Source organism: Armigeres subalbatus, chromosome 1 (assembly GCF_024139115.2).
Source record: "Armigeres subalbatus isolate Guangzhou_Male chromosome 1, GZ_Asu_2, whole genome shotgun sequence".
Lineage (NCBI taxonomy): Eukaryota > Metazoa > Arthropoda > Insecta > Diptera > Culicidae > Armigeres > Armigeres subalbatus.
The window spans coordinates 242043299-242069369 of record NC_085139.1 but is presented as its reverse complement, the minus strand read 5'-3'; the positions used below and the strand labels follow the sequence as shown (position 1 = coordinate 242069369).

The 26071-nt window shown below is 40.6% G+C and overlaps 1 protein-coding gene and 1 pseudogene across 1 annotated transcript in view; both read right to left on the bottom strand.

Annotated features, from left to right (window-relative positions):
• LOC134207149 (cytochrome P450 4c3-like) overlaps positions 1 to 26071 on the bottom strand; it is a 147140-nt gene that overhangs the window by 15403 nt on the left and 105666 nt on the right. The gene's annotated exons all lie outside the window — the stretch shown is intronic.
• The window catches only part of LOC134206126 (pituitary homeobox homolog Ptx1-like), a 50969-nt pseudogene continuing 36613 nt past the window's right edge, over positions 11716 to 26071 (bottom strand).

The following is a 26071-nucleotide window of genomic DNA, read 5'->3' as shown; positions in this document are numbered from 1 at the left end:
TTCCACTTTCCTTATTAAAAGCAAATGAGTTTCCACGAGCCACGTTTCCGCCAGGGTGCCCGGATGCCCTAAGTGAATTGAATTATCAAAACATTAGCACATAGACGTTTTGAATGTTTGTTGTTATCTGCGAAATGGAACGCTTCCCAGCAAGAAGGTTTGATCTAATTTCCGCGAGATTTTAGAAATCCCGAACAAACGGAACCGAGCACGCTTGCACTGATTGCACACGGCGCACCGACATGCTGCCTCCAAGGGAACCCGCAATATTCGAACTCAATCCAGGCAGCAAGGCTCCGCCTTGCACCAACCATCCCACGACACTGACAATCGGGTGTTTGCCAAGAGCTTTCGATCCTTTTTACCGGATTCATCGCTCAATTTTTCCGAAGGGAATGGAAAATGAAAGTGACTTTCTGCCTGGATCCTTTTTTCCATCCAACTACATGACGGAATTGCATTTCTCTGTGAGTACCGATGGCGGCTCACGGTTGTTCGATGTGGTTACCAGATCCTTTAAACGTGTCTACGTACATCTTTCTGATTTCTTTGTGGCAGTTTGGTCACCTTTGTTTTGAATTTCCGACAGTTCGACTTGGGAGCACGAAATTCCAGCTCCACGAATAAGCATATAAAATTGAAAATTGATAAGGCAAATAACCATCTTAAATTGAAACATAAACACATAAATTGAATCGAGTTTCGATTTTCCCCCACCTTGGAAGGTTTATTATTTCTTATTACCAGTTGACATGGATGATGTGGTTATATGAATGTTTACAATATTGAATGGAAAGCAAACGTTATTTTTCTTTTAAACTTTTATTCTTAAATTAGCCTTGGAAGGTAAGAAAAAATAGCAAAATGGTAGGAAGTGGTAGCAACAAATGTTAAAAAAAAAACAGGGAATATGAATGTGTATTTGTAAAATATTTATTCACGAACTTTATATAATTGAAAAAAATACTGGACCTTATTTCTGTAGATATTTTGGTTTTTTTTTTGGAAAAGTGCTGTTTTGCTGATGGACTCTAAATTGTTGAATCCATAACACCAAGAAAATTAAAAGTATGATAAAATTATAAGTTTTTTAAAGACAAGCGTGAAATTCAAACTGGTTGAATCAATAAACAGCTTTCAAACATACTATTTTAGTTTTTTTTTAATCTTTCGTTTATTTGGAAGGCTCACTTGCCGTGAAGCGTTACGGAGCCGAAATCAACAATACATTTCTCGATACTTATACATAATGTTAGTTTTAGGGAACCGAAAGACTCGCGGTTTAGTCGAGGTTATGGAATACAATAATACAGTAGGAAAGGAAAAGGATTTTAGGGTGCTTACGTAATTACGATGCTGATGTTCACAAAGTTGACATTTCTCGCATTTTTACATCTGTAACGGGACAAACAAACTTTTTTGGGAGACAACGACGAGAGGAAGACATACGGGAGGGATTAGGGGAGACTGGGTAGACTTGATCCCCTTTTCTGATTTTGGATGTATCACAGCCAAAAATAAATAAACATACGCGATTTCCACACAGACTCTCTAAGGAATATAGTATTTAACTTTACTGATGAATGACAGTCCTTAAATTATTGTTGTTATTGAAACACAATCGATTTTTTAGAGTGCTGTCAAAAATCTACTTTTAAAATATTCGGGGGAAATTGATCCCTCTCCAAGAACTTGCTTTGATAAAATTAGAAAGGAGCCCTCAGATTTTTTAAATATTTTTCCTTCAAAATACGCGCAATTATCGAATTACTGTGCGTATACATGAACGATTTTTGTTATTGAATTCGACAGCACATGCAATTTTAAAATTTGGGGAGGCTTGATCCCCTTTCTATGATATCTACGCAATAAATAATTTTTCCTGCCAACCCTTCATCAAATCTGTCAAATTTACACAAAATTAGAAGCCTGAGAACAAATTTATATTTTTTTGAATTTTTTCGCCAAATTTTTGTATGGGTGACTAATGGGGGTTCAAATGTCCCCATATTGAGGCAATAACTTCAAATCCAAATATCCTAAGACTTTGATGGAATGTTGACATTTTCATCAGCACAAATCATGAGGCACATTTATGGCTTTGTGCTGTGAAAAAACGAAAGCATTTGGTCATTGTTATGAAAAGTTGTTCAAATTTTGCGTGGCCAATAAAAAAATCTTCAGGAAGGTCAAAACATACAAACCGCCCTGCAGAATAAATAAGGTTGTCAATCCAAAAAATAACTCACCACATAAAGGTCATTTGTCTAGAGGATCTATACTAAAAAATACGCTAGAACAAAACTACTTTAGTTCTCGATAAAACAGGGGGTGATCAAGTCTCCCCGGGAATCAAGTCTACCCACCTTCCCCTAACGATAGACATTGAAATGTACAACAAGAGGAAGACATTCGATGTGGGGTACGACAGTCAAGCGAAAGGGCAGACAATGATTACAGCCTTACATCAGCAACTTTCGAAAATTGGTGGACCAAGGACAAGTACTCGAGATTAAGGCCCGACAACACTTCCCTAATAGGCTTTGGTTGTTTTGCTCGGGCCCGGAGATGTTCAGTTAGCGCAGATCTGGGGCCACGATGCTCCTCGCACGCCCACACGACATGATCGATATCCTGATAATCCTCGCCGCAAACACAGAAATTTCCTTCCGAGAGCCCCACTTTGAAAAGATGTGCTTTTAAAGTGTAGTGAATGGACATTAGACGACACAAGGTTCGAGTGAAGTATAGTCCCATATTCAATTTGTTGAACCATGGCGGACGCTTCGACACCTGCGGACGAATTGAAAACAGCCGTCTACCCAACTCCTCTATTGTCCATTTCTGTTGCCAGCTGATCAAGGTTTCCTGGCGAACGAATGAGAAAAATTCATCGAAGGTGATTTGCCGATCGTAAATATCACCTTCCATAGCGCCCACCTAAGCCAAAGAGTCCGCTTTCTCATTTCCCGGGATCGAGCAATAAGAAGGGACCCAAGCCAGGGTGATTGTGTAAGACCGTTGTGATAAGGCACTCAAAGCTTTCCGTATCCCATTCAGAAGATACGCTGAGTGCTTAACCGGTTTCATTGACCGAAGAGCCTCCGGAACTTAGACTGTCGGTGAAGATGAAAAAGTGGTCAGGAGGTAGGGATGCGATTTGCTCGAGTGAATAGTGTATAGCTGCAATCTCTCAGCAGTATACACGGAACTAGGCTATATGAGCTTAAAAAAGGCGCTATGCAAAACGTTGAAAACAGCGAAACCAGTGGAGTCATCCATTTTTGACCCGTCTGTGAAAAAGCTTCTCTTCTCGCTGGCGTGCCCGTATTTGCTTGCAAATAATGGAGGTATGACCTCCACCCAAAGGAAGTCTGGTATTCCATAAACCTCCTGCTTCATGGACAGATCAAAAGTAACAGAGGAACTGTAAGAGTCTAACAAGTTAGCACGATTGGTGTCAACCGAAGATGGGCTTACCTCCAGCGTCATATACCAGTGGTAAAAACTCATGAAACAAGATTGAGGGCTTTGTTCGAACAGCTTCTCGAAGTTGTCAATGATCAATGGATTGAGAACCTTAAGGCGGATGAGGAATCGGAGCGATAATTCCGCGCAACGATCTGTTAGTGGCAGTACTCCCGCAAGTACTTCCAATCTCATTGTATGTGTCGAATTCATACATCCTAACGCGATACGGAGACAGCGGTACTGAATCCGTTGAAGCTTCAGCATGTGTGTCTTAGACGCGGACTGGAAGCACAAACTACCGTATTCGAGGACCGTCAAAATGGTTGTTCGATACAACGTCATAAGATCTTCGGGATGCGCTCCCCACCATGTTCCGGTAATTGGTCGCATGATGTTGAGCCGTTTCTGGCATTTTTGTGTCAGATACACAATGTGCTTCCCGAAGGTACATTTCGAGTCGAACCAGACCCCGAGGTATTTAGAAGACATGCTATGAGTGATTGTCTTACCCATCAGATGGAGCCGGAACTTTGTCGGCTTATGTTTTTTTTTGAAAAGACAACCATCTTAGTTTTTTTCCGGAGAGAATTCGATACACAGCTTCGTAGCCCATGTGGACAAATTGTCCAGAGTATCTTGCAACGGTCCTTGCAGATCAATTGTGGTTGGCCCCGAAACGGATACAACGCAGTCTTAACGAGCAATTCGGCATTAGACATTCATCAATGTATCTGATGTAAAAATTGTAATGTAGGAGGCTCAAACATGAGCCCTGAGGGGCTAATTCGTGAAGTTGCCGAGTCACCATGAGAAAAACCCATACGCTTCTCTGACAATAGATTGTACAAATAACTGTTCAAACTTGGTGAAAGTCCACACGCGTAGAGTTGTCGGATAAGACATCGACGCAAACTGAATCAAAAGCCCCCTTAATGTCCAAAAACACTGAGCCCATTTGCTCTTTTTTAGCGAAGGTAAGCTGAAGTTCTGAAGAAAGCAACGCAAGACGGTCGTTCGTTCCCTTACCCCTGCGGAAATCAAATTGTGTATCTGACAACAAATCATTCGATTCAACCCATTTGTCTAGCCGGAAGAGAATCATCTTCTCCAATAACTTCCGAAGACAGGACAGCATCACGATGGGGCGATACGAATTATAATCCGACGCAGGTTTTGCGGGCTTCTGGATGGCTATCATCACTTGCCTCCAATCATCCCGAACAATGTTGCACTCCAGTAACTGGTTAAACAGGTTCAATAAGCGCCTCTTCGCGACGTCTGGGAGGTTTTTAAGCAAATTGAACTTGTTTTGATCCATCCTTGGAGCGGAATTGTTACATGAAAGGAGAGCAAGTGAGAATTCAATCATCGAAATGGGACGATCCATATCATCCTTGTCAGCAAAAGCATCGCGTAGGTCTTGTTTCACCGGCACCGAATCCGGACTAACTTTCTTTGCGAAGTCAAGTATCCACCGCGACGAGCTTTCACGATCTTCGTTTACGGACGACGCACAGTGCTTTGTCCTATTTAGTCGAATCAAGTAGGCCATAATATTAACATATGTTTTAATTATGCTGTATGCGCATTAGTATCTTTGTGAGGTCACTGGGACGATCAAAACAATTCGTGTTTGTAAACATTTTCATTGCTGAAAGTGGATGATTTATCATCTGTTAGTAAAAAGCATCTTTTGCATTCAGTTCAATCAAAGGTAATTGCCTATTTCCGGGGATTAAACCACCCGACTTGGACGTTAATTTACAATGTTATGAAAGCTCATATGTGAATATGTACGTTATGTGGAAGATATTGATTTGGAAAATGTATTGGAGGTAACCACTTTCCCTTCGATGGGACTCGAACCCATGACCCTACAGACCCATCTTTTGCATTGCCTATGCTTTCGAACGGTACCTTTCACTGTAAAAATCGATATGTATTGCGTAAAATCAAGTAAGTAAGATCCAATTCAATGTGTTTCAGTTGGACATATTGCGATCATTGTGATAAGTAAAGTCATGGGCAAGAAGTTATATAGGAAGAAATAATCTTCAACTTCAAACAGCTTTTTTTAAAAAAAAAAAAAGTACATCAAAACACATCTCTGAAAATCGCACCAGAGCTCACTTATAGTATTCTTAAGAGAATGGAAGTGATTCCAGCTGCTCTTATTTGCTCTAATAATAGCTGTTAAAGATTTTCTATGTGATACTCTTGCGCTCAAAAACACAGAGATATTTCCAACAGTAGCTTTCCGTTGATCCGTCCCAACGGAAAGCTCATGTGTTGAAGTTTCTGTCGGATTTCTCCGAGGAACTTGAAAAAGAACTAAAGCAGTTTTGCAAATTCTTTTGTTTGAGAATTGATCAAAATGGTCAAAGAGCTTTCGATCATCCGAGAAATTCGAGAAGCAAAACTCTCGCTGGTTGTCTTCGTTGGTAAATCTTCCTCGCAATCTGAATACAAATATTGAAGGCATTGCCGAGTCTTCATTCAACATCGCGAAGGTAAGTCCTCAAAAACCGTTTCAGGATTGTTCAAATAAAACCAAGAAACAACGTGTTGAAGACCTCATCAATAATAATGAACCTGAGGAGCTAGCATTTGCGACCAATATATTAAGTAGCTCAAGCGCAAATCAGGAAAAGATTCTGACAGCGGTACAAGCACTGGCGTTGTTCATTGACTTGGATTTATCTGAGAGAAAGTACAATCTGCTCCGGAGTACTTTAAACGAGGTACACGCAAATCTGTTTCCTTGCCTTTACGCGTTGAAAAAGGAAAAGGAAAAAAAACATTCCTGAACAGGTTTCCGCGTTTAAAACACAAAATAGTTTGAAGGCTGAGAGTTCAGATGAGAGCCTGCTTGTCGTGGCTCTAGTTCCATTAAAAATTATCGACATTAAAAACAACACTATCCTCTGATTGAATCCGCGGCCATGTTCAGCATCCTTCATTCTCTGGCCATCCGGAAGATGCTCTCAGTCGAACCATTCCTCGAGCACGACGACACGCCACATCGTCTGATGCTAATGGATGAGCAGCTGAAATTCCTTGATTATGATGATTCCATAATTCCCAAATCCCAATCTCCTCCCATCCTTAAAAATTGTAAACTTAACCTCGAGTCACTACGAATACGCTGGCTTTTACCCCTCTGTTATACGAACGAACTTGAAACGAACTAATAAATAAACGAATAAAATAAACGAACTTGAAAAAAAAATCAAATTCCAATGATTTCTGATACCGTCGTTAAAAAAACAATCCCAATCATTTTAAAGTCTATCCTGATTCTATAGTATAAAACATGAGAGCTGGCGTTCACGTCACTTATGAGATGGTCAATTGGAAATTGGTCAATTGTTGTAATAGAAACTGTTATCATACCTCTTAAAAAGATCCTGATTCTTTGAGGTATATCGTAAAATCTGGCGTTCATGGCATTTATGCAATTATCATCAATATTCATCATAGTTCCATTACGTTCCATTATATTAGTTTTTATCGTAAGTGATAGTTTTCCTAAACGGAACTCGATTATACGAAGCATATTATATGTTATGAATTTTTGCGTGTATGCCCCTCATGCATTTATCAATTTAACATAGGTCAATAATGCAACTAGTAGAAAAACTAGTTTACAACCATTTTCCCGAAGACACCATTGAGCAAGAACGTGTAGAATGTAAGTTATGATTTTTGTCCAGTAGTTCGATGCACTGTGCGACGCGTTGCGCCTTCTTCTCCCGACGGTACACACAGTTTCCATTGAGGTCTCGCGCGATAAACCTCCAACAAAAGTGCACCAATATCCGCGTTTCTTCACTTTGACCAGTTTCTTGAACTGGATCTCGAGCGCTATGTATCGTTTGTGAAGAACGATCGAACCGTGTTTCTGAAATTATTTGAACGCGGCGGATTGCTTGCAAGCAGATAGAAAAAGTTGTTGAAATTTACACGAAAGTAATGCACATAAATGGAATGCCAAAAAGAGCGTAATTTTGAACGATATTTTCGCTTGGATGTAAGCAATTTGTATTGCATAATGCCATTATTTATTTGATCAAGTAGTATAATGATATACAAATTGCATACATTTAGGGTCAAATTGATGGAAAATATCGATGTATGCTCAGAATAGTGTAATTTTCCACGTCTGTATTTTTTACGCGCTGATTAGTTTTCATTATTGTTTTCTGTGTGCGATAAAGTTGTATACACTCAACATCCCACCACGAACTGAGTGGTTTCCTACGAACCGAAGCTCCTGGCACTGGCCGGCTTTGTGCCTGAAGAGTACTGTCAAGCATCAACTGGGATAGAAACTCGTACTCTTCTCGCGGTGGAAGTGCTTCTACCGACATTACGCCACCAATGATCCCAAGTAACATTTTAAGTTTTATAACAGTCTTGAAGACCATAATTTGCTCTTCAAGAGTGTTATAAAACCAATACAAAACCAAAATTTTACTAGGGATGGCCTCCGCATATGTGCCCCAATCGATGTGCTTCGTGAGGTCATATGAGAGGTCAATAGAAACAGATTGATTACGTCCATTGAAAATCGGGACTTCGATCGGCAAATGATCGCTACCATGGGGATCTTGGACCACCTACAGTACAGTCCAACGATAACGAGCTCGAACAAATGGAAAGGTCTAGATGGCTATCTCTTGCTGGAGGTGCCACTCGTGTTTTACAGAAGTTAACGAAGTTTGCCAATCACTACGTAGTCAGGCAGTGCGGACCCGGAAAAGGTGACGCAGAAAGAGTCAGACGGGGAATAAATCCGCTTCTCTTCCTCCTGTGACACCGAATACATTTGTTTGCAATCCAGTATCGCAACAGGAGGCAAAGAAACGTTCTTGAAACGACCGAAACCTTGTTCTAAATCGTCGCATGTCATACTTCCCTCCGTCACCACCCCCGCGATCTCACACATTGCTGACGGTAAATAGACCTTATATTCGAGAGCGAAAAGCTCGCAGGTGGCAATCTCGTTGGTTTGCGATCACTGTGACGCGAAGTTTACTGGACCCAACCATGTCAATGGTCGTGACAGACGAGAATCGCTTTTCCAGATATTTGCTGATCTGGCTGATATTCAAACGTTTGCCTTTGGGTCGGAAGTAAACAACATACGGCCCACTAGACTCGTGAGAGTAGACCTTGGGACGGGGACTCGTAGAGGAAATTTTAGTGTTGCTGGTGTTCATTTCGTTTTGGTTTGGAACACCCGAATGCAACGAAACATCGGACATGGAATAGGCCAACTTCGCCTTCGCGCATTGCGGACACGAAATGCGCCGCTGCAGCGAGGCACAATCTATTTTAAAACTAAACAATTATCACAAGGCAGAAAAAAAACACACGCACAAATTAATGAGAGAGGAAGACGATTTAAAGAAAAAAGGGAAAAAACTATTCCAATAATATGGAGAAGAGAAGGGAACAAGGAGACGGAGCTCAAGTAAATACTTGCGTTCACACTGCTGTGTCACCGGCTAACGGTTCTGGCAGTACACACTGGCTGGATGGACTCGCCGCAGACAAAACGGCAGCGTCTGTTTTGGTGGAGACGCACGATGGATGATGATGAACGAAATGGCTACTTAACTGCTTCAGCTAAGCACCACTTCCACTCAAGCACTATGTTTCAAAGCATCTTGTCACATATGGTACAAGGACGGATGATCGTCCAATATACATGGCGTAGTCAAGTTAACTGGGACGAGGTTGAGGATGACGCGACCCGCACTAGCTGGAACAAGTGGGTCACGCTACTCCAGATGGCTGGTAAAATAAGACTCCCACGGTCATACTTTCGTGGATTTTCCATTGCTGAAATTGGCTCAGTAGACTTGCACATATTTACTGATGCAAGTGAGGAACCATATGCGACTACTACCTACGTTCGGGTGGTTATTCATGGACGGGTCTAAAAGCATTGTCAATACCACGCCTAGAGCTAACAGGAGCACTTCTTGGCGAAGGCAGTCGGCGAATATCACACGATTCATATTCGCCGCCAGATCCTGTGGACGGATTCGTTGGCAGTATTAGCTTGAATTCATTCACAGCACTGCCGATATCGACAGTTCATTGCGTTCAGTGTAGGAGAAATCCTAAGCAAAACAAAGGCAGTAGAGTGGAGATGAGTCCCAACCAACCATAACGTAACTGACGAGACCACAAAGTGAAGGAGAGGCCCTAGTACAAATACTAAGTTCCGCTGCTTTGCGGGACCAGATTGCTTGTACATGCAGGAAACGGAATGGCCGAAAAGAACGACTACCACACCACACATATTGGACGAAGCTCTGCGGCCTAGCTTGGTCCATCACGGAAGAGTTACTGCAGACATCATCGACTGGCAGAAGTTCTTCAAATGGGAACGCCTTCTTAGATCAGTCGCGTATGTACACTGCTTTATAAATAACTGTCGTCTTCGCATTAGTAAGCAAGTAAGCAACATCCAACTAGGGTAACGGTACCAATAGTGGAGGTATTAGTAGATCAACAAAAAGAAAATATTGTTTTAAATTGATAATTGTGGGAAATTTACAGTAATGGTCGCATCGCTTTTCAGAGTGAATCCAGATCCATCGATGCCTACCGACTAACTGATAATCCTTCCAGTGGTTTTTGTGGAGACACAGAGGTAAACACGGTCTTCAAATAGCAAAAACCACCTACTAATGTTACTTCCCTTTTCCTAACTGACTATAAGTGCGTAGCCGGCACCGTTATTGACCATTTTGACATTTATACTTACTTATGAATCCTCCGGTGCGGTGGTGTAAAGGGTTGACATGAAAGATCTCCATCCTGAGCGATGTCCAGCTATTTCTTTAACCTGTTGCTAGGTTAGATTTCGGTCGACTTCTTCTATTTCTTTATTGAGGTTTCGCCGCCATGAGCCTATGGGTCTGCCTCTGCTGCGATGTCCCACTGGGTTCCAGTCTAGTGCTTGTTTACAGACTTCTTTTCCGCCCCACCCACGTAGAGTGGGGCCGACCCAGCCCCAGTTCCGATCCCGAATTTCTGTTGCTATCGGCCTCTGGTGACAACAACGATGGAGCTCTTGGTTTGAGATCCAGTTGTGAGGCCACCAGGCCCGAATTATATACCGTAGGCATCTGTTAATTTTCTCCATTGATACACACCATGTTTCGCTAGCGTATAACAGCGCACAGATTTCACGTTAGAGTTGAAAATTCGTATTTTGGTGCGTTCACTTATCTGCCTGTTTTTCCAGATATTTCTTAAACTCGCAAAGGCAGCCCTTGCTTTATTGATCCGTGCCCCTATGTCGATCTTGGTACCGCCGTCTGACGCCATTTGGTTACCAAGATATTGGAAGCTTTCTACATTCTCCACTGGTTTCCCGGCTACTGTGAAACTGGAAGGGGTCATCGTGTTTACATCCAACGATTATATTTTTGTTGACGTTGATGACTAAACCTGCCGAAGAGGAGCGCTCGGCAAGGTCGTTGAGCTTACTCTGCGTATCAGAACACCGTTGAGCGAGGAGTGCAACGTCATCAGCCAATTCGAAGTCGTTTAGGTGCTCCATGGTTATAGCCCGCGGTTTGGTTGACGGTTAGCCGCACCGCACCTACCAGAATCTCGTCGATTACGATGAGGAACAGTAACGGTGATAAAATACATCCTTGCCTTGCCACACCAGCTACGACCCGGATAGGGTCGGACAAGACCCCATTGTGCAGCACTATACACGAGAAGTCCTCGTCCTGTGCCTCGATGAGACCGATGATTTTCTCAGGGCGTCTCAGACGGTTGAAAGCTTTTTCGTAGTCAATGAATACCAAATAAAGGGACTCTTGAAATTTGAGTCACTGAAACTTACCCACTTAGAATGCTTGAATCATCATTCAGTTGATTCTTTGTGCAATTTCACTGATTCTGGTCAATAACGGAGTAGCAACCATAGATATGTGTAGTCAGTCATAGGTAAGATAAAGCTAAGCTAAGCTAATTGTGTGTGGAGTTAAAATAGGCGGAACGGAAAGCTTTTAGGATTTTCGAGCGACAAGTTCTGGGTACAATACTCGGCGAAAAAGAAAATGGCGTCTGGTACCAGTTATACAATTTCTAAGCGAAAATTAGGGAACATACGTAAAATATGAAAATTGAAGAGGCGTGCCTCGAGTTGCTCTCATGTCATCAGAAAAAGAACTTAAACTATTGTCATCGAAATAATCACAGAAACACAACTTCAGTTCATAATGATCAGTTTTTATTGGTAGACTCTTTGCCAAGATTTTGTAGTTCTTTTTTTAATTATTGTTCATAATTTACAAGTTCAATGTTTCCAGTGTAGTGCTGTTCACTTTGTTCTAGTTTGAAATGCTAGCTTTGCTTCCATAATCATTTTAGTTGCATTTTACTTCTTTGTTTATCTTAGTTGCTAAACGTGTTTTTGTCTGACTAATTTTGTTTCTGTGCCGTGAAGTGGGAATGATCTCCCCCTTCTTCACTGGTAGTATTTGGTATTTTCAGTTCCGAAAACGATCGTTGACATTCTTTTTTTTTTGTTTTGTAATACTTAGATAACTTTTTGTTTCATCTTATTAAATAACACTAATTCATATTGATCGGAACTTTTTTGTGTGCCAGGCGTTTGGCATTGTTTGGAAAGAACTGATTTATTCCATTAATAAGTATCATTTTTAATCATTGACTAGACAATCGAAAAGTAGAGTTCCCTTCCTCCAATGGTTCCAACGAGGTGTGGTACATTTTGATATCATTTTCATTCAGAGTTGTCCGTTGAAGTGTGGCATAAATCTATCTACAATTTCTATGTTGCTTTCGTCAATCCGATAATTGTCAATTTGTTGCCGCAACGGAAGTCCAATTCATGGTAGCCGATGGCTTGATTTGTAAAACATTTCACAGAACCTCATTCGGACTGCAGTAATGGTGTTTCCTAGTCAATAAATAAGCTTTTTGAATGAGAAAAAATGAACAGGATGAGGCAAGTAGAAATTATAAACAATGTTTAAAAGAACATTTTTTATTGATTGCACATTTAAGTAGGAAAACTATATGACTCATAGGTTGATTTTTTGATCTAGACTTCTAAAGACGTCCTCTCACAAAATACGGTTACTCACTAACGTTATTTGTCTTTCAGTAGAAGTTTATAGTTTTAAGTAATCTGATTTTTTTTCGTTTTCTGCTTTACAATTTGAATGACTATTTTGGTAAAACTAAACAAAATCGCACGACTACAGAAAAATAAGTATTTACACAGCCTCCTTTGGTAAGGATTTTTTTGTTTTTTGTTTGTTTTCGATATATTTTTCTTACTATTGGTTATTAATGTGATTATTGAAATTCTATACAAGTTGAGACGATACTCACTAAAGGGTAAGAGCACATATTATCGACTCCGCATTCAAATTTGACTAATTTGTTCAACACCGGTTCTAAAACCAATAAATAATTATTTTTGAATCGAAAATTGGTGCTGTTCCCCATATTCAAACCAATTCGTACGATACCTTCCATAACTATCAGCAGATATTTAAATTCGTGGGTGTGAGTGTGCGTGCAGCTTATCTTCGCTCAAAGCATGTGTCAAATTATTTTCGCAGTAAATTCGCTGTAAACAGTACCAACAACGGCTTACTTTGATCTTCGAGCGCGTGGCTAATCAACTCCGATTCCGCAGAACGGCTCAAGGGGATGGCGTGGCCGGTGCGGAATGGCAGGCAGGCAGTTTGGTTGGGATCGCAACAGCGATGGAATAGAATAACGAGAATGGTGGTGTTTCGGCGATGGGATTCGGGAGCAGGGTTGGGTTTGTTTACATTGGCTAGTGGTGAGTGATGGATATGACATGGAGAGAACAAAAACGAAAACGGTAAGAGTGTGTTGGAGGTTTCCTCCCACTTTTTCGCTCATTTTAGGTTTTATGAGAGCGAGCTCACGTTTGCTGTGAGACCGATGTGAGACCAATGCTTGTCAAATTATCGTGGAGAAGCTTTTGAGGAAAAATGTTTTGGGATTGGCACTCGATAATTAGGGTTTGTATTTGAAAACCTTGCAGATAACATTTCTAGGGTTAAGCCTCAGCTATTTCAGATAAACAACCCTCGAATTGGCTAGGCTTAGTCTCAACAGGTAGATTAAGTCATAATTTTATGACATGTTGTAAAAGGATTTCAACAAATCTGTACATATTGTCATATTTGGTACAACTTATTTGGAGTACCATCATATGTATACAACTTGACAGCAATGTAATGTTTTGGATAATAAATAACTTATCATGATTATTGTATCTAACGGTACACACTTAATTTTTTCGCCGAGATCTCAGCATATTTTGTTTATTTTCCCCATTTTCCCAAGATGGGCACCGCCGAGTTTCAGCAAACATAATTTTAACTGAGATCTCAGTAAAAGTGACGTTTCGGTTACTGAGATAAAGTAAAAATTTTGCTGAGAATCAAAATAAACGAAATTTTCTGCTGAAGTTCAGTTTTGTAATTTGCTGAGCTACAGCGGTGCCCGATTTTGCCGAGCTCGAAAAAGAAAAAGTTAGTTTGTACGAGATATGAATGCTCTCATTCAATGATATGTTTTCATCCATCATTTTGAGTTATGAATGTGAGTTAGAATCAGGACGTATTTGTAGAATAAATAGTGGAACGCCAAAACGGTTTATTTAATCGTCAAGTGGATTTTTTAAAATTATAAACATTTATTTTTGTTCGTCCACCCATCAAAATGTCATTGCACGCTACGGTCTTATGGTTTATCAAATGCATTACCTAAACCAATCAGAACAGAGCTTAGACCACCAATCATACTTCGATAGATTTCGCAAACCTTTTCCTCGGCCAGTCTCCAATCATCGTCATTCTCATTTTATCATTCCACCATATTGGAAAGCAATGTGGTTTCGATTCAATTTCTCAATCAGCTCTTCCCCAGGACCAACCACCTGCCAGCCCTTAGTAACCGGATCCATCAAAATTTGTCACTTACCTACCGCTCGCTCGGGTCGGGGTTTCCCCCTCCCCAGCCTATAAAGAAGAATCAGATCGATACAAGACCTAAGTAAAGCGCACCCATAAGCCGAACTTAATCCCCTTTGGTGTTCACAGATAACGGCCAGGTCTTTGATGATGCCGGGTGCCGCCGAATTCGCTCGACGACCAGCCGGCTGATTTATAGCAACGGGGTGAGCAACGCGTCCATCCAAAGCAAAACGCACGGCCACGGTAAGTAAATGTTAATGGTATGTGGCATAAGGAAATATTTCCGATGATTAATCGATGTAAATTAAGGAATGAAAACCTCATATGTTTAAAGGTGAGACGATTCCTAATCTCCATCAGTGGAGATTAAGTGAGAGTTGTCCAAATTTTTAACTCTCAGAAATCTAAAGCCAAATAAAAATTAATTCTACATGCACATTTACCCTTAAGAAAAGCAAATAACAGCCACAACAACGACGACGACAAATGCGACGTCGATGCAAAATTTTCGGATGCTTTGAGCTGCCGCCGCCGCGATTTTTTCGGTCGCACGGATAAGATAAGTTGCACTCCACACCGACACGGCAGTGGCGCGGCGTTATCCCTCACACATGTACCTCAGTACTCGTCGGCCGCCGTTAAACCTACTCTTAGACTAGAGACAACCCGCTGATGGTGATGACGGTGATGATGTTGATAAAGATAGGAAGGGGTATCGTACGCTCAGTCGTGAATATCGTCCACCACATTGTTCCGCCGGTGATCGTCCTCGTCCTCGTCCGGTGCCATCAGATCGTCGTCGTCCACCAGCCCGGTTCCCGCCGGGTTGTCCTTGTCCACCGGGCCGGTACCGGATCCGGTGCCGTTGTTGATGGCATTGATGGCACTGCTGATGCTGGAGTTGTACACGGCCAGGGAGGACGAATGGTGGGACAGCATGCTGCCCAGGGCGTTTTCTCAGACGGTGTCCGTCACTCCGGCGTACTGACATGCGGACAGACCGGCCGAGTTAGATCTTGATACGGGCGACGGGGCCGAGTACGGACTCGAGAACCCGGACGTGTGCTGTTTCGCCTTTAATCTCAACGTTGCAATACTGGAAGTCATCGCCGTGCAGGGTTCCGCCGTGGCCCGGTGGTGGTACATGCTGTACGGGTTGGTTGGCGTCGTGTAGGGGCAGGGCGTCGGCGAAACCCCAGTCCCCCCGGTTGTACCACTCAAACTCGTTCCCATGCTGCCCGTCAGCATCGTTCCGGTGCCCATGCCGGCCGCGACCGAAGACGCCGACGAGTTGAAACAGTTGATGGAATTCTGATGATGATTCGATGGCACTATCGACGTCCCCAGCGGGTTGACCGTCCAGGGGAACGTTTTGGCGCCCAACGGCGACGGCACCTTCGCCCAGTTGTTGTACGAATAGGACGAGTACAGGTCGGTGTCGGCGAACGGTTGCACAAACTGCGGCCCGAAGCCATTCTTGAAGTCGGCCGCCGCTATCGCGTTCATCTGATTCCGCTCCCGCTTGCGCCACTTTGCCCGCCGGTTCTTGAACCACACCTGCAAGCAAACGAGAGGAAAATGGAAAATAATTACCCTCATTATCGTAGGGAATGAAACGTACACACAAACACACATTTAAGGGGGGAGAACGAATCGAACGCCATTAATCTTCATTTTTCTCGACCATCTTCCATCTTTCTGATTCCGATCCCGAACGGGGCTATTCCCCTCGCTCTCGACACGGCGTGCAACGAGCGCGATGGCGGCTGCGTGCGTGGGTGCAATTACGCGGTTCGTTGACTGTGATGGGTCGGCCGTTCATCGAGTGGGAACGTATAGCAAGGCGAAGCATCAGCACATCCTCGACAAATGGAATGGGAGGGGGGCGAACGTCCCCTAATGGATGGAATACGGAGTCGGTGCCGCGCGTCGTGGAGATTCATTGAACCGTTGCTCGGGAGACATTCAATTTTCGGTGAATGTACCGCGACGGAAATGGCGATGAGCAATATGTGCGCTGTTTGTTTGGAGGTTGCGGAGGGAAATTTATGTGAAGGGTGGAATGACACTCAGCAGCATCTTTTACTTTAAGAAAAATGATGCATTCAAATATTGTTTAATAGAATTTAGGGAGAAATTGTACCCACCCAAAATAACAAATCCTGTTGCAGTGCTAACAGCGTCCCCACTTCTTATTACAGCTTTAGTGCTAAAGATCTGTTAAAAATGATTTCAACAAAATGTCTTTTGCCGTCAAACATTTTATTGGCTTAATCGATTCCTTTATTTATTGAAGATCAATTTTCATAAAACAAACCTTTATTTAAACAAACATTATTCCGGCTCCTCACCTTTTCGAGTCCTTATCGATGACCAGGCAATTCTTCACACGTTCTACGCCGCAGCACTTGTTACATTTTTTATAAATCATTTTTTGGTGTAGATAGAGAGTACCAAAAATGGGTTCTTTGGGAAAGTTGACATCAAAGATTAAAACGAATCGATTGAGCCAATAAAATATTCGGGCGGGAAAGGACAATCCATCTTATGTAGTAGAGCCTGATAAAACCAAAAAATGTCAAACGCTAACAGTTTCATGGCGAGCATAAATTTCAGAGGAGCGGTGGAATGAAAACAACACTTGATTAGGCTGTAATCTAAATTACTGATGCTGACGCGGCAAAATTTGTGCGCTGAATGCAATCGATAAAGAAAGGAGAATTATTTTGCAAAAAGAAAAATGACATTTAATTTTCCTCTGTGGTTAATTTGTGTGCATAATCCAAGAATGCATTATGCCGTAAGTTGTAACTAGAATTTCTAATGAAATAACTGGTCCAAATGGTTCAAAAAATACTCCAAAGTTCTCATCAGTAGAACCGATAGGATCAGTAGTTCTAGTGAGACCGGTAGCATCAGTAAGTCCAGTAGATCCAGAACGCTCAGTAGGAACCAAACCAGGTCCAGTAGAGTTAGCTGGGCTGAGTTTTCTCCGCAAAAAAAAACTAAATTGATTGTGTTTACTAGCAAGTGCAACCCAGCTGAACTGCAACTCATGCTGTTGAAAGATAATGTCATCTTTGCCATCACCAATCTTTGACTTATAAATACTTTGGGGTCTGGTCCAAATGTATCAGGAGACGCATTTTAAATATCTGATTGATAAATACCGAAAAAGATTCCCATTTTTACGTTCTATCTCTGGAACATGGTGGAGTGCTCATCCGGAGGATTTCATCAAACTCTACAAAATTCTCTCGGTTTTAAAGTGCGGCTCATTTTGTCTCCTCTCAGCAGTTGAGCTCCACTTAATCAACTTGCAACGAATTCAATATCGTTGTTTGCGTATTGCCCATAGCTGTTCAATGCATTACATGAGCCTGAGCCCTTCAAAGAATCGTTCCCGTGGGAATAATCATCCCGCAGACCAGCTTCTCGGATAGCCTCGGTTCAATGAAACCAGTTAAGCACGCATCTTACTTTCTCACTTTCTTACTTTCTTTGACGAAAAATCATTCAATACCAGCTCGCTAACTCGATGTTGTCATTTGGCCAAATGCCATTTTGACAAATAATTTTAAAAAAACTTAGATTGCGAGTTAAAAAAGAGTAATGAGAAGTGAGTAGTGATTTGTGAGAAATGAAAAGTGAGAAGTGAAAAGCGAGAAGTGAAAAGTGAGAAGTGAAAAGTGAGAAGTGAGAAGTATGAAGTAAAAGATAAGAAGTAAGAAGTGAGAAGTGCTGAATGAGACGTAAGTAGTGAGCTGTGAGAAGCGAAAAGTGAGAAGTTAACGGAGAAGTAAAAGGAGAGAAATGAGAAGTGAGAATCGAGAAGTGAAAAACGATAAATGAGATGAGAGATGTGACAAGTAAGAAATTCTCTCTTGCTTCTGTTTTCCTCACTGCTTATTTTCTACGTCTTACTCCGCGACTATTGCATCTGGCTTCTTTTTTCTTGTTTCTTACTTTCCACTACTTATTAGTTCACATTATCGCGAAGTAGACGTAGGACTTGGAAAAAGTCATGGTTCCAAAGAGACATACTATGTCTAAATGTAACACATAGGGTCGGTGTACCAATTGTCGCCATACATAAGATCAACTATTTTTAAAAAAATAAGTAAAAGGCATGTGGGTGGACTTTATATATCAAGGTTTTACTTCCTGCCCCTTAGAATAGCTGTGAAAACCACAATGAAATTTGTTATTATCCTCAAAATTTATTAATCCATAATAGGAACGCATGCACCAATTGTGGCACTATTCTTAATTTTGGTTCCTTATTTGGCAAATCCCATTGTTTTCTTATGGGACTGGCCAAATTGGGACCACTAGTGCCACAACTGGTGCAAAGGATTTTTTACAATTATGCTTTGCTTGTTTTGGAGGAAATCAAGGGTGTTATCGTGTCATATGAATATGCTTTATCGATATGAACTTGGTTTGCGGTGATTTGATTGGCCATTTGGCATATAAAGCACTAGTGCGACAACTGGTGCTATAGCCACAACTGGCACACCTAGCCTAATATAATTTAGTTAAATAATTGTTGACATCAGCATTATCAAAACATCATTATTATAATTTCCATGACAAATTTAGAAAAAAAAAATTGGATTTTTTATCATTGATAAATAATGTTATAAAAATCTTCCTGAAAGGTCGGTGAGAAGTTTCCGAATATTCTTTTTCAGCGTGGTTTTCCGTGTCGGTCGATGTAAAGGTGGAACCAAAGCATGGTATACAACGCTAACATGTATGAAAAAGGCAAAGTTTGGTAAACTCTACTCGCTTGAACGGTCAAGGTGAAGGTGGAGCTAACAAATGGTTTACAATGGTGTTCATTATCAAAGGGGTGGAACTTCAACAAGAGCTCCTTTTTCAATTGTCAAAATAATGTTTCGCGCGAATTCAGTTCCTGCTTACATTTTTTATTTGACCGATGAGCAAGGAACCAACGAACGAACTGGAATCAGCAAAAACAGCCAAAGGGGAAGAAAATTCTGTCAATGCCGATTCAACACGAATTCACTTTTTGATTTATGTAGACAAAAAATGCTTATTTTCAATGCAAATGGGCTTTTCTGTGTATCCTATTTCCGCCGAACATTCGGTTGCTACTGTGCTGTCTTACAAAACATGCAACTCCGTTGGTTGCCCGGCGAGGGAGGAGGCAAAGTCATGGCCTGCTATTCACTAATCAATGATAATAACCGAATCGTAATATGGATATTGTCAGATTTTCTGGATATGATATACTGCGCGGCGTTTGTAGTGTTCCCAAATGGGTACTTGCACAAAACTTCACGCGGCGAATGACTATCGAAAGGTACGGCCGCGCCAAACGATACACCGCAATGCTATTTACCCATAAGAATCAAGTAAACGGGGTGCAGAAAGCGCGGCGGTACCTTTCATGAAGGGTTCGCCGCGTGCAATTTTGAGAAAATCAGGCAATAATATTTGCATACCTGTCATCAATGCACACTGGAAGTTGATTGCCCTATTTCTAATATATCTCACCCTTACATTCCTCTTCTTCTCTCACTAAAAAAGAGAGGAAAAAAACATTCATTTGGGATTTTCATAAACAACTATTTACGTAATTTTTTTTTTTAAGTGATACAAAAATAATCATAATTCTAATTGGAAATAAATAACGTCAATCTTACATTTGATACGATTTTCCAATCCGATATCCAAATTCAATGCACGGAACCAAAATGCAAATCCAATATCCCTATTTTATGAACAAAGTTTTAATCTAAATCCAACGTAGGAATGTTTACAAGATTGAATACCAAAATCAAACTTTCAAATAAAAGATTCAATTCAAAGTTTTTTGTCGCAATCTTTTCATCTTTATTAGCTCTGCATTGCAACTGGTTCTTGGTCTACTATACACGTTAGTGTTCTATAGCATTTCCACAGTTATATATTTAAAGTTTTTTTTGCCTGCCATTCCATGTTAATATATTTTGTGTGGCAAGCACAAATTGTGCACAATGGATACACCATGCCCAGGAAGTCGATGTTTAACGTTCTTTACCGTATCGAGAAATGATGTCGTCATCTTTAGATTGGCAATCCCACGGCTTTGAAAGCAAGACTAACTGGAGACCCTGATTCAATTTCATTTCTAATATATAAGTTCAGTATTCTGTCCTAAAACATTATCAGTATCTATTATTTTATATTCATATCAAATTTCCCCACCTTATATCCTAATCAAAGTTTTTGAGTTAATTATAATGTAATATTCCAAATCTAACTTTAAAATCTAATAATCATGTTATCTTACCTATTATCAAAACCATTTAAAACCAATATCAAAAACAATCAAAATTCAATTTTCCAATTTAAAACCCAGATTTAATAATATCTGATGAAAATATATCATAGTTACTAAACAAATCAATCCAGCCTTTTTCTGAACGCCATCCAATCCAAACCAATAGAATTTGATAGCCTTGATATCGGTGGCTCTCCTAACATACTCTGTATTGACTCTTCAAGCTTAAGACAAATAATCCAGCACGGCACCTTCAAGATTCAAATTTGAATCTTAGCTATACTCCGAGAGCTATACTGCCTGTAACCGCATATTTGTCCCATATGAATAGATAACCCAGCAAAGATGGGACAAATCTGCGGTTACAGGCAGTATAGTATGTTAAATGGTCGATAACGGTACTAGCTACGTCCTCAAGGTCTATCGGGATATGGGATGTGTTAGAGAGACTTTTGCTGGGGACTTTCGTGTGCCCTTATCGTGACCTCAGGGTCGTTTTCTGGTAGCTCTTTGGGAAAAACTGGAGGATCGTGGGCGGAAATGCTTCCCTTCAAAACAACACAAGCGAAAATCTAGCACAATGTCGAATATAGGGAAATGAGGAATGAGTGTTTTAATAAAGAGCCAAACTAAATGAATTTAGGTTTTACATTTTAATTCGGTGTTGTTAAATTGCAATTCGTTTTTCAACTCATTGAGGATAGGTTTAAGGATAAACAGGCACATTACTTGGATTCACGATGAGTGAGGCGAGGCGGCTCATGATCTGGCGACGCGACCGGCAGCCTGGCTGGGGAGCGGGGTATCGAATATTGGGGATTGGCAGAATACATGTCCCATGCGGTTCAAGTTCTCTACCGCGGCGTTCTGGCTTGACCAGAAGCAGCATGCGGTAGGTGCCATGGCTCACCTATCCTCGTGGTAGCTGGCGAAGATGAAGAAAATGGCCTTTCTGGGAACACGAGGGGCAGCGTTCTTTCAACAGGAGTCCTCCTCGCCCCCAGTCACGGACACAGGATTGAGTTGCTTGCTTCTTAACGGGGTTGGATCGGCCCTGGGCTGTAGCCGTGGTCACCAACACTGCTCACAGAAGCCCGTGTTCACTGTGTTCCGGCCACCTTGAAGCACACGCGATCGGCTTGTTTTAACACTTTCACTTCTAAGAGAGCGATGTCATCCTGACAGCTGCTTTTATAGTCTCCGTCTCGCCCGTCGACGACCACTCACCGACGGCGTGACGTTTACGTCAACTTGTCACCGGAGTCGGAGTAACGTCGAGGGTGCGTTCACGGGATAATAAAGGTATTGTAAGAAGAGAGGAAGGATAATTTCTATTTCCTTTTTTTTTTGTTATGCATATCATATTTCAGTATTCCTAGTCGTGTTTCTAATTGATTTTTTTGTAAAGTATTAACTATTAATAAGCAGAAAATTTATATCTATATACATAAAAATGAATTTCTGTCTGTCAGAACCATATAGACTCGGAAGCTACTGAACCGATCGGAGTGAAACTTTGTATACAGAGGTTTTTGGGGCCGGGGAAGGTTCTTAAGATGGTTCGAGACCCCTCCCCGCTTTGGAAAGGGGGGCTCCCATATGAATTAAACATTAATTTCTTCATAAATTGAGATCTAATCAGAGAATAAATCATTTTAAGCGAAACGAAGTTCGTCGGGTTTGCTAGTAAATAATATTTACACAGGGTAAATGTAACCGTTTTTACAGATGGTAAGGAATTGATGATAAAATTACTCGTCCACTTCAAGCCGAAAACACATCTACACTCGCCACGATTTCGTGCAGAATTTTATTGGAACTTTGGGGTTAGGTTCTATGGCAGAAGTTCGTCTTGGTTAACGGTTTGCCAATGTGATAGTAATGAAAGAGTGATATATTCTAATTGGATGCCGAAATGAGCTTTTTTTCGTCCATTTCGAATCCTAACAGTTACCTGCTAGAAATAGTCAAGTTGTTTCTTCACATCTGCAGCAACTACGCCGACGACCACCCCCAATGCGATGGTTTTCCGTTGAAAATGCTACCAGCGTCTCCGTTTCCTGATTATGATATCCGTACCTCCGATGCATGTGCGTGATTGGTTGATATTCATATTCCTATTTCTAAACTTTTTACCAATTATCGATAATGAATAGGTAAAAATCAGTATTTTCAGATAAATATAAAGAAGCATTGACTCATCCTTGATCGAATGGTCGAAAATCTCAATAAACAACAAGAATCAAATCTTTTCACCAACTTTTTTTCAGGACACATAAAATTCGTTAGTATTGAACTGACCAGATTTGGCTTGGTCCAATCCGGGACGCATTACACATGACGGTGAAATTGTGTTTCCAATCTTCGGATGTTTCAGGATTTTTGCAGATTTTTAAATCTGAGCAGATTTAACGGGCTTCTGCCACATACGCAGGGGGTCATGGTCTAAGGCCCGTTCCATTCCTGCTACTTTGTATTTTTTTTATATATTTCTCATGTTCTAGCAATCGCTTGCCATACCGTTTCCATCTTCTATCCTATACCGACAATTTGGCTAGTTCTAGCAGGTAACTGTTAAAATTCGAAATGAGCAAAACAGGTCGTTTCGGCATCCAATTAGAATATACCTCACTTTCATTACTATCACATTGGCAACCCGTTAACCAAAACGAACCTCTGCCATAGAACTTAACCTTCAGATTCCAATAAAATTCCGCATGAACTCGTGGTGAGTGCAGAGTTGTTCTCGGTGTGGAGTGGGCGAGTGATTACATAATCAATTCTTTCCAAACCCGGATAGACCGTCAGGATGTATCCAGCGCCGTATCCAACTTCTCCATAGACTTCTCAGACGGTGCTCGTTGAGGTTGGAAAACAAACCCCAAGCTTCCATTCATTGGTTACCTGTGCTATTACGTTTTTTATGGTCAATCACGGAGTAGTAATTACGAAATGCACGGTCATGCTAATTTTTTTTATTAAATCTGAGCAAATTGATGGGTGTTCCAGATTTTACACATTTCCGAAAATCTAATTTTTACCAGATTCTGCCGCTGACTTAGATCCTTCCAATCTAAACTGTCGTCATGGCCTAAACTTATCAAAATATCGTCAGATATTCATAAAACCATAGATCTTTCAAATCCTTAATCTACAAGAAAGACGACAAGCGAGGTATCCTGAATTATCGTGGAATCACCTCTTTGTGTGCCAGCTCAAAGCTGTTCGCAATAATTGTACAGAAGTCACGTTTTTCCATATGTGAAAAATCAGTTTTGAAGAGTCTGCGTTAGTTTACTTCCAACGGTTTGTGTATCTTGGACGCAGGATGGCAGATTGAAACTGCGTATTATCAATTCGGTGCAAAACCAAATTATAGCCGCTAACAAAGTTGGACTTTTCTCACAATCCATACGTTAAACCTAACTTCGGAAGTGGTCCGCTGTTTTCATTTGGTGATGTGCTATACAGCGCACTACTTCCGAAATTAAGTTTAACGTATGGATTGTGAGAAAAATCCAATTTCGATAGCGGCTATAATTCGGTTTTCTACTGAATTTATAATATGGATTTGAAGGCGGCATTCACTACAGGTGAGCATGATAGCTATGTGCTTTGGTTCAGATCACATAACATAAGTGGATCTTCGAACAAAATCCCTATCAAAAAGTTGACCCCCTTTCGGTGGGCCAAAACTGTTATAACGAGCGTCGGGAACATCGTTCTGTCATTTTCAAATGTAAACAAATACCATATGATCAGAAAATTGGAACACTTTGTTTCAAAGAGTACAAAGATCAGGATAGGCAACCGATGTGTGGAAAAATTCAGTTTTAGCATGCATATATTTTGAACATTATCGAAAAATGGGAGATAATATCCAAAAACAAATCTCTTCTGCGCTGCTCACCACAATGGACAAGATATGAAATCAATATCGACAGTTTCTTTATCTAAATCAGCTATTTTCAGGCGATTTTATAACAATATCATTTTTCTACCGATCATTAGTATCGAAAATGAAATGATCCTAAAACCGGTTCAATAATTTTGTGTATGAATTGAAGAAAATTCAAGTTTTTTTCAAAAAGTGTTAATTAAGATGTCGTTTAAAACTGTTCTACATTAGAAACTAATCTGTAAATATGCAGTTTTCAGCTTTTTCAAAAGGATGGCGAGGGATACACCAATGTTGGTTTACAAGTTGCGAAAATGAGTTGCGAAATGAAATGAAAAAAACCAAACAGAGGGATATTTGAATTTTCTAAATGTCATGTCAAACTGTCAAAAAATGCACGCCAGAGCCACAGGAGCGCGCACTGAAAATACACTGAAGTGTTTTCACTGGAAAATTCAAATATCCCTCTATTAGTTGAACTGACTTAGTTAAGACTATAAAATTGATTAGATGGAGTAAAATCAAAAGTACAATTTTGGCCTGAGTGTAGGACAACACTGGTACCGATAAGGGACACATTGATAACATTTATTTTATTGTTCAACCAGCAAAACACTGATATTGTGAACCAATATTGTAATACTTCATTCAAAAGTTTGGTGTTACTGTAGTATGATAAATCGAAGTTTTATGTTCAAAATGTTTCATATTTAACTACAGAGTTTAAAAAGATTAATCGTATAATTATGTTCATAATCAATTTTATAATAATCATATAATTTTATAAGATTGTAACTGACCTTCATGAGTCGATATTGAAAGGAACAGTCGATTAATGGAAATATCGAGATGTGGAATAGAAACACTTGGAAAGTGTTTTGGAGGAACCATCACAGTAACCCAGAAAATATTGTTTTCATATGGCATAATTTGCTTCCATGATCCGACATCGAGTCATAGAACATCGACTAATGGAGATTTGACTGTAATCATTTTTATATTCAATGAACCAATGGTCTATATTAACTATTTGAGGCAACGAAGTTCGATTCTTTTATTTGACATTTTTCGCCTGGTAATGCAGAAAGAAAGATTTTAGCTCAATAACAGAGAGTTTATTTACTATGTGCGTCTTCCTCTTCTTCCTCTGTGTCTAGTGGGCTTTGTAGTCATATTGTTATCGCTTCTGCCTCATACAACATGTCGTTTCCTTTCCTATCCTATATCTCCTTCTTGATATTCTAGCAGTAATTGCTAGAACTATAAATAAACGAAAAGATAGTTCCCTACATCAAATTAAAATTCCATCAATTGCTCGTTAACTAAGACGAACCTGTGCTACTCGTGGCAAGTGCAATGTATATTCGGCTTGCAATGGTTGACTGTTTA